The sequence below is a fragment of the Lucilia cuprina genome, chromosome 3 (genome assembly GCF_022045245.1).
Source record: "Lucilia cuprina isolate Lc7/37 chromosome 3, ASM2204524v1, whole genome shotgun sequence".
NCBI classification, from domain to species: domain Eukaryota; kingdom Metazoa; phylum Arthropoda; class Insecta; order Diptera; family Calliphoridae; genus Lucilia; species Lucilia cuprina.
The window spans coordinates 8,788,730-8,796,942 of record NC_060951.1 but is presented as its reverse complement, the minus strand read 5'-3'; the positions used below and the strand labels follow the sequence as shown (position 1 = coordinate 8,796,942).

Here is an 8,213-nt window from a genome sequence, read left to right as displayed (position 1 = left end):
ACAGAACTAGAACAGAACTAGAACAGAACTAGAACAGAACTAGAACAGAACTAGAACAGAACTAGAACAGAATTAGAACAGAACTTGAACAGAACTAGAACAGAACTACAACAGAACTACAACAGAACTAGAACATAACTAGAACATAACTAGAACAGAACTAGAACAGAACTAGAACAGAACTACAACAGAACTAGAACAGAACTAGAACAGAACTAGAACAGAACTAGAACAGAACTAGAACAGAACTAGAACAGAACTAGAACAGAACTAGAACAGAACTAGAACAGAACTAGAACAGAACTAGAACAGAACTAGAACAGAACTAGAACAGAACTAGAACAGAATTAGAACAGAACTAGAACAGAACTAGAGCAGATCTAGAACAGATCTAGAACAGAACTAGAACAGAACTAGAACAGAACTAGAACAGAACTAGAACAGAACCAGAACAGAACTAAAACAGAACTAGAAGAAAACTATATCATAAATAGTACTTTCATATCCGCAAGTAATGGATCCGAAAATTGTGGAAAAGGTAGTAAATTTTGTTCGCGTTATTTCTTGTTGACTTGTGCATTTTTTAATTTCTTTTGCTTAATTCCTTTTTAACCACTTGTTTTCTTTTTTGACGTATGACTGGCAAATTACCACTTAGCAGTAACTTGTTATTCAGTTATACCAATGATATGTTTTTTCCTTGCTTTTTGTGTAGCTCCAGGGGCTACTGGGTCAAATTATGCATATTTAAAATTACAAGCAAAGAGGAAAAAGACTGAACTGAAAGTTTAAACAAAAACAAAAAAGAAATTTAAGAAAAAAACAAATTACAAAAACTAATTAATTATATGAAGAGTAAATTTAAACAAGTTTCAGAAAATAACAAAATGTATGCAAATTTCTATTGTTAACAAATGTGTCAATAAACATTTAATAAAATTTAAATTTGTTTGATTTAATTAATTTAATTTTTTATATTTCTTTTCTTTACTTTTGCAAACTGTAAAGGGAGCGTCTGAAATGTATGGTGCCTGCACACGGCTTAAGTCTTCTAGTTTTTCATTAACTTTAGGTTAATGGCTTATTACGGTAATACTTATAATAATTCTAATAATTTTCTTGTTATTTTTGCTTTGTTATTTATATTCATGTTATTATTACTGCTAAACCTTTAAAGAAAATGAAAAAAATATATATATATTCATGTTATTTATGAAGTTATTCATTATCTAAACACTAGTGGTGAAAATAATAGGAACACTTAAGCATAAATTTTCTTGCTTTATAATTTTTACAATAAGAAATTAACGTTTAGATTATATTTGAGTTTTAAATGTTTTCGTAATCGAAAAATTTCGAAATTCCTAAAAAGAATTAATAAATTCCCTTGCGGGGAAGTTTAAAATTAAAAAATTTTCTGCGAAAAGTTTAAAAATTTGCAGTTTATTGTATAAAAAGTCTTAATTTTACATAAAATAAGTTTTTTATGCAAAATTTTTAAATTCCTAAAAAATTTTTAAAAATACCCAAAATCCCAAAACAGTTTTTTCTAGATAAAACTACAGTTTTCGATGTCTTATATACTTACTATAACCAGAAATGATAATTTCTCTTAATTTTTTTCCAATTCCCACTAGTTTTGATGAAATACCCTAAATCCCGGATATACAAATTTAAGGTGGGATTACATAATTTACACATTTTACTCATAAATTATGTAATTTATTCATAATTTGTATAAAAATCAAATAAATATCAAATTTTTTGTAAAATTTTTTGAATTCCTAAAATAATTTTTAAAATTTCCAAAATCCCAGCTGAAAAATTTAAGCTAAAGAAGTACAAAAAATTCCTACTAATTGTATACTTAGCTAAAAAGTTCATTTAAAATCCTTTTTAAACAAAATTTTTAAATTCCTAAAATATATATAAAAATACCCAAAAACCCACAACCATAAATTTCACATAAAATTGCAGTTTTCGTTAACTAACCTGGTTATTATAATAAAAATTGTTATTTCCTTAGCAATTTTTCTCATTCCCACTTATTTTAAGCAAATACCCAAAATCCCGGAATTGAAAATTTATGGCGAGATTAAAAAATTTACACATTTTCTTTACAAAATGCTTAATTTATTAAAATTTTATAACTAATTTAGGTAAATTTTAACTTTTAGTTAAAATTTTCTAAATTCCTAAATTAATTTTGAAAATTTCCAAAATCCCACATCTATAAATTTCAAGTAAATTTGCAGTTTTTCATATTTAAACTAATTATTACAATAAAAATTTTTATTTCCTTAGCAATTTTTCTCATTCCCACTTATTTTTAGCAAATACCCAAAATCCCGGAAGTGAAAATTTATGGCGAGATTAAAAAATTTACACATTTTCTTTACAAAATGCTTAATTTATTAAAATTTTATAACTAATTTAGGTAAATTTTAACTTTTAGTTAAAATTTTCTAAATTCCTAAATTAATTTTAAAAATTTCCAAAATCCCACAACTATAAATTTTAAGTAAATTTTGCGGTTTTTCATATCTAATCTGATTATTACAATAAAAATTGTTATTTCCTTAGCAATTTTTCTCATTCCCACTTATTTTTAGCAAATACCCAAAATCCCGGAAGTGAAAATTTATGGCGGGATTACAAAATTTACACATTTTCTTTATAAAATGTTGAAATTATTAAAATTTTATAACTTATTTAAGTAAAATTTAACTTTTAGTTAAAATTTTCGAAATTCCTAAATTAATTTTGAAAATTTCCAAAATCCCAGAAATATAAGTTTTAAGTAAATTTTGCGGTTTTTCATATCTAAACTGGTTATTATAATAAAAATTGTCATTTCCTTAGCAATTTTTCTCATTCGCACTTATTTTTAGCAAATACCCAAAATCCCGGAAGTGAAAATTTTTGCCGGGATTACAAAATTTACACATTTTCTTTATAAAATGCTGAAATTATTAAAATTTTATAACTTATTTAACTAAAATTTAACTTTAAGTTAAAATTTTCGAAATTCCTAAATTAATTTTGAAAATTTCCAAAATCCCTTTTTTAGTTTTTTTTTTAAGTTAAATTGGGTAAATTTAGTTGAAATGCTTAAATAAAGCTAGAAATATTAGCTTAAATATTCTTAAGTAGTTGATTCTATTTAGATTTCTTTAATCCCAAAATATTTTCTAAAATAACCCAAAATACCAAAAATTTGAAATTTGGTTTTATAAAAAAAAATTTTAAGAATTTATCATTAAAAATTGTCAGTATATTGTGATTTAACATGATTTTTGCCAAAAAAATAAATTCCTAAGAAAATTTAAAAAATCCCCAAAATCCCATTTTAAAAATTTTTAGTTTTAGTCATAAAATATTACTATAAGAGACTACAGCTTTTATAAAATTCTGATTTTTAACAAAATTTTAGAGTTTTCAGAAAGTGGGGAAATTTTTCCCAAAATCTTTGATTAGAACTTTTTATACAAAAAACCCTTTTTTAACCAAAAGTAAAGTTTCAATCACATAAAACTTTTTTGAAAAATTTTATAAAAATCCTGATTTTGAACAAAATTTTAGAATTTTCAAAAAGTGGGGAAGTTATTCCCAAAATCTCAGAAAATCTCTCAATATAACTTTTTGTACAAAAAAAACCTTTATTTAAACAAAAAAGTTTAAATTACATAAAACTTTAAAACTTTCTGCAAAATTTCAGAAATTCCTAAAATTAAAAAAAAATCCCCAAAATTCCAGATTTGAGATTTTTTGTAAAAAATATATAATTTAATATTTCTCTACCTGATTTTATGTAAAAAAGTAATAAAATAAAAATGTTCAATAATTTGTCAGTGAAATCTTCAACGTTTTTCTTCAAAAAGACAAGTGTACTTATTATTACAGCTGTTAGTGTACATAGTTGCTTATATTAGAATTAAAACTGTTGTTTAGTTTTTCATTTTCCTAATAGAAAAATGAAATTATAAATAATTTGTAATTCATTCAATATAACAGTTTTCTTTAATTTATTTTTTATTGTTGTTCTTTTAAAGTTGTTGTTATATGAGTTGTGCAGCGAGCCCTAACGTTTGTCTTGAAAGAAAATGTTGTAATTGGAGGGAAAATATTAAATTTACTTTTTATAAAAATCTTTAAGCAAAAACTTCCGGGATACCCTAACGGCTTATTGGAAGTTGTAAAATTAATTCAATCTATTCCGTTTCATTTTCTTTAATTATAATTTCTTTCTATTTTTCTATTTATTTCCTTAATTTTCAATAAATTTCTTTTTCTTTTTGTTTAAAGAAAATTCTTTATTTTATTGTTAACACATCATCATGTTGCCATCTTATTTGACATTCACTTTCTGCATTTTATCTTCTTTTATATTCGTTGATTTATTTATGCATATTTCGAAATTAGTTTCACAGCAAAATATTACAAAAACAAAAGAAAATTGAGTTTTAGCACGTTTTCTCTTTTGGTTATTATTTTTGTAAAAGAAAAACTTTTCTTAAACAATATAAAGTAAACTTTAGAAATTAGAAAACATAAAACGTTTTGACAGAGAGGTAAAAGTGTCACTAGGAAGAGTAAAAGAAATACGGTACATGTAACCTAGAAAACTTTAAAATGTCCACAACTATGTATAAAGCTTTTAATAGTTGCAAAAGTCATTCTCAAAATAAGAAGTCTGGATTCCAGCCTGCAGTCTTCTCTTTAGTCTGGATAATGCTCTGGCATATAGTCGGGACTATAGTCTTGTCTATAGTCAGGACTATAGTCTTGTCTATAGTCAGGACTATAGTCTTGTTTATAGTCAGGACTATAGTCTTGTCTATAGTCAGGACTATAGTCTTGTCTATAGTCAGGACTATAGCCTTGTCTATAGTCAGGACTATAGTCTTGTCTATAGTCAGGACTATAGTCTTGTCTATAGTCAGGACTATAGTCTTGTCTATAGTCAGGACTATAGCCTTGTCTATAGTCAGGACTATAGTCTTGTCTATAGTCAGGACTATAGTCTTGTCTATAGTCAGGACTATAGTCTTGTCTATAGTCAGGACTATAGCCTTGTCTATAGTCAGGACTATAGTCTTGTCTATAGTCAGGACTATAGTCTTGTCTATAGTCAGGACTATAGTCTTGTCTATAGTCAGGACTATAGTCTTGTCTATAGTCAGGACTATAGTCTTGTCTATAGTCAGGACTATAGTCTTATCTATAGTCAGGACTATAGTCTTGTCTATAGTCAGGTCTATAGTTTTGTCTATAGTCAGGACTATAGTCTTGTCTATAGTCAGGACTATAGTCTTGTCTATTGTCAGGACTATAGTCTTGTCTAAAGTCAGGACTATAGTCTTGTCTATAGTCAGGACTATAGTCTTGTCTATAGTCAGGACTATAGTCTTGTCTATAGTCAGGACTATAGTCTTGTCTATAGTCAGGACTATAGTCTTGTCTATAGTCAGGACTATAGTCTTGTCCATAGTCAGGACTATAGTCTTGTCCATAGTCAGGACTATAGTCTTGTCTATAGTCAGGACTATAGTCTTGTCTATAGTCAGGACTATAGTCTTGTCTATAGTCAGGACTATAGTCTTGTCTATAGTCAGGACTATAGTCTTGTCTATAGTCAGGACTATAGTCTTGTCTATATTCAGGAATATAGTCTTGTCTATAGTCAGGACTATAGTATTGTCTATATTCAGGACTGTAGTCTTGTCTATAGTCAGGAATGTAGCCTTGACTATAGTCAGGACTGTAGTCTTGTCTATAGTCAGGACTATAGTCTTGTCTATAGTCAGGACTATAGTCTTATCTACAGTCATGACTATAGTCTTGTCTATAGTCAGGACTATAGTCTTGTCTATAGTCAGGACTATAGTCTTGTCTATAGTCAGGACTATAGTCTTGTCTATAGTCAGGACTATAGTCTTGTCTATAGTCAGGACTATAGTCTTGTCTATAGTCAGGACTATAGTCTTGTCTATAGTCAGGACTATAGTCTTGTCTATAGTCAGGACTATAGTCTTGTCTATAGTCAGGACTATAGTCTTGTCTATAGTCAGGACTATAGTCTTGTCTATAGACAGGACTACAGTCTTGTATATAGTCAGGACTATAGTCTTGTCTATAGTCAGGACTATAGTCTTGTCTATAGTCAGGACTATAGTCAGGACTATAGTCTAGTCTATAGTCAGGACTATAGTCTAGTCTATAGTCAGGACTATAGTCTAGTCTATAGTCAGGACTATAGTCTAGTCTATAGTCAGGACTATAGTCTAGTCTATAGTCAGGACTATAGTCTAGTCTATAGTCAGGACTATAGTCTTGTCTATAGTCTGGACTATGGTCTTGTCTTTAGTTAGCACTATAGTCTAGTCTATAGTCTGGAATATAGTCTAGTCTATAGTCTGGAATATAGTCTTGTCTATGGTCAGACTAGTCTATAGGCAGGACTATAGACTAATCTATAGTCTGGGCTATAGTTTAGTCTATAGTCTGGACAAAGTGTAGTCTAGTCAAGACTATAGTCTTGTCTATAGTCAGGACTGTAATCTTGTCTACAGTCTTGTTTATTATCAGGACTATAGTCTTGTCTTTAGTTAGCACTATAGACTAGTCTATAGTCTGGACTATAGTCTAGTCTATAGTCTGGACTATAGTCTAGTCTATAGTCTGGACTATAGTCTAGTCTATTGTCTGGACTATAGTCTAGTCTATTGTCTGGACTGTAGTCTAGTCTATTGTTGGACTATAGCCTAGTCTTTGTGAGGGCTATAGTCTAGTCTTTGTGAGGGCTATAGTGAGGAGTATAGTATTGTCTATAGTCTGGACTATTGCCTTGGCTATTGTCAGTTGACGTAGTTAAATGTATGAAAATGTTTATAAAAACATAAATCAAAAAGTTTTTAAGTAAAAATTTATAATATTTTTAAAACTTAAATATAAATTTTTATGTTTAATTTAATAAACATTACAAGAGTAATAAATCATTCATTATAATCATTATCTATTTTATGTTTTCTTCAGTATCAATATCAAATTCACACTTTAGTGAAAAAATCATCACATTAATAAATAATCTTCACTTTTAACATAATATTTCCCTTTTTTCACTTTTATTATTTCATATTAATTATGTATTTTATTTAAAACAATTCATACAATACATTGACCTCTGTCAAACAGGGAATACTACCGCTACTCTCGCCGCCTTTACGTTGAAAAGTTTTTCAATATTTATGTTTTTTTTTCTCATATTTTCCACAGAGATAAGCTGTAAAGTTTATTTTTATATAGAAAAAAAATGTATTAAATTTCATTTATATTATGAAAATTATTTTGTAATTAATGTCTTGATAAAAAAACAATAAATAAAAACAAAAATATTCAATGTCAGAAACATGTGGAAATAAATATTATTTTATTTCACACAATGACTGTTGCTGATGGTTGGTGCCACTGAGGCTGAGTGAGGTTTTTTTTTCTTTAAAGGAATTTAACCGAGTAACCAAGATTTGACTTAAATTTTTGAAGTTTAAGGTCATGAGTGGTTAAACAATATATTAATGTGAATATGAGGAAAACAAAATGATTAATGTGCCAGAAAATGATTAAGGTTCTTGTTTTTTGTGGATTTGTTTTTTTGTTTCAAAACAATTGTGGTAATTTACCAAGTACTTAACATAATTAAGTGATGAAATTAACATTATCAGTGTTGAAGGCAAACAATTTTGAAAAACAAGAAATAAATTTGAAAATAAATGAAGATTAAACAAGTGATGTAATAATTAGAAATACTTTAAATATAAAGAAGTACTATTTTTAAAGTTAATATATATTCTGGCACTAAGTCTAGACAATAGCCTACTATATTCTACACTAAGCAGTACATTAGATTATATTCTACAGTCCGAACTTTATTCTAGACGTGAGACTAGACTATGATCTAGACTACAGACTAGACTATAGTCAAAAAAAGTCTTTAGAATAGTCTGCAGTTTTGACTATGGCCTTGTCTATACTCTGGTCTACAGTCTAGTCTATAGTTAAGACTATAGTCAAATCTATAGTCTAGTCTATAGTTAAGACTATAATCAAATCTATAGTCTAGTCTATAGTCTAGTCTATAGTCTAGTCTATAGTCTAGTCTATAGTCTAGACTATAGTCTAGTCTATAGTCTAGTCTATAGTCTAGTCTATAGTCT

The 8,213-nt window shown here is 27.8% G+C and overlaps 1 protein-coding gene across 1 annotated transcript in view; it reads right to left on the bottom strand.

Moving 5' to 3' along the window:
* LOC111680470 (ras GTPase-activating protein raskol-like) overlaps nucleotides 1–8,213 on the bottom strand; it is a 19,179-nt gene that overhangs the window by 10,102 nt on the left and 864 nt on the right. The window lies entirely within an intron of this gene.